We start from the raw sequence: 2,170 nt of genomic DNA on the forward strand, positions 1-2,170 counted from the left end.
GCATGAAAGAAAAAATTGCCACAAAGTGTACCTTGGAAGGTTTGCACTGGCCACGAGGAGGAAGAAATGTCCCTCAAAGGGTCATGCTGTGGTGCCAGAGGTCACCCAAAGAGTGTCTGTGATCAAAGCATGGCTTTGTGTTTCAAGGAACAGCTGGTGAGGGTTGACAAGACATTGGTGACATGATGGAAATGCTGGGATGAGATCAAGGTGGTGAACAGAGATGGGTGTCTGCAGACTTCAAGGAAATAGGACAAAGTGTGGCACAGCACAGAAAAGACTGCAGAGGAGAAGGTAGAGGGTGCTGGCAAGAAGGGAAGGCCCCAACAGCCCTGACATTTTTGTCCCCTTGGCTAGAGTTTATGAGGAGACATGTTATACTCATTGCAATGGGGCCTCATTGCTTCCTTGCAGCGATGTGCAGAGGCTGGGAGGTGTCATACCACTGTTCTTGTAGTATCACACTGCCCACCACACCCCACAGACCCGAAGACTATCCCTGAGCCGGATGGGGGGGTGCAGGATCTCCCCTCCCAGTGGCTGGAGTCAGGCCTTGGATCTTTTACTTCACCAAAACCAGCCAAGAATTTTCTCAGCACAGTGCCTTTGCCTACCTGCAATCATGGCCTCCAATTATCTGCCCTAACAAGTCCCTGGGGAGGCTTTGTTAGTAACAGCCCTCAGTGGGGCCCATTAATACTCCAAGTCAATTCAACTGTTCCTTCTGACTTTACTTTCTTAAGCAATTGCATCATTCTCCTCTCAGTACCTGTGCTTCATAGACTCAGCACCAAAATATACCATGGAACTCATTAAAATGCAGAAACTCCTAAGGAGCCATATCTCTCCCAAAGTTTTCTTCAAGACTTGTAGAGCTAATTGGAGAGCTTTCATGGTGTAGTTAAGGAGGAAGATTTCAAAGAGCATCTATTAGAAATCTTTCCTCATTTCAAAGGCTGAATTTTGTTGCATTTCTGTTTAGAGCATCATTCTCCTATAGATATTGGTCTAGGGTTTCTCCTTTGAAGCCCTGCTTAGATAGGAAAAGCAGGGTTTTTCCTATTTAAAAACAAACAACAGGAAATCATGCTGCAATTTTCAAAACAAACAAAGCTCAAGTTCCTCATTTTGTTGCCTCCAGTGATGTTTACATTCCCAGAAAGATGACTGTACATGATGTATTTTACACTGATTAATAGGAAATTTAAATAGTAGTGTTAATATTAATCCATATCATACTAATTCAATGATAAACGATGAGTTTCTTGCTAAGGAAACCATTAGACAGACTGCTGATAGATGGCCGACCTTGCACTCACTGAAACTCAAAGCAGCAACTAGGTTGGTGAGAGCTGTCTGAATGATCAAAGAGTAAGGGGAGGGCAAACCAGGAGAACCATGGGAAGTGCATAGGTCCAGACAGGCAGCTGGACAGGGGACATTCAGCACTGTCTGTGTAATCAAGATGGGTTTTGAGCCTGGAAGATGAGGGATCACACCATGATAGACAAAGTGATGACAATGCAAGTAAAGGAGATCATCAGTATTTCTTCTCCTGTGATGAATATGGATCATGGAAATTAGCATTTCTTCATGATAGAAATTACACTTCACGTGAGACATTTAGCAGAAGGGATTGAATCATTTGAGCTGATGAGTAGTTGCTTTATTAGTTAAGTACTAAAAAAATTACTGGGTATTCAGGCAGAGCTTTGCTGTCTGACCATAAGCAACCAGGGAAAACCTCCTGTGGCCCCCTTGCGTTTGAGGCACCTCCCTGGACCGGCAGATGTCAGAAAAGACTTGCAGGAGACCGGAGCCCTTTAGGAAAATCAGGTGGAGCCAGGTGGAGTTCCCATAGCACCTCCACTGTCGGCAGTGGTCTTTGTCCCTGTAACTCCAGCCCAGCCCAGCACAGGAAACCCCTTCAAAGACAAACCTCTTCTTCAGTGGGTTCCTGGGATTGACCTAGATTTGAAATGGCCATTGGAAACCCATGATACTCTCCCTTATTCAAACTAGATACTTGAACATTCGTTTACCTTCCTGGGTCATCTCTAGCACACTCAGGCTGAAAAACTCAAGTATAGCGTGCTTAAAATGGCTGAGCCAGAACCCATCAGCTTGCCCCACTTTGGAAATGGTCCCTGTCCAACTAAGGTTTTGAAAG

The sequence above is a fragment of the Anser cygnoides genome, chromosome 28 (genome assembly GCF_040182565.1).
Source record: "Anser cygnoides isolate HZ-2024a breed goose chromosome 28, Taihu_goose_T2T_genome, whole genome shotgun sequence".
Classification (NCBI taxonomy): domain Eukaryota; kingdom Metazoa; phylum Chordata; class Aves; order Anseriformes; family Anatidae; genus Anser; species Anser cygnoides.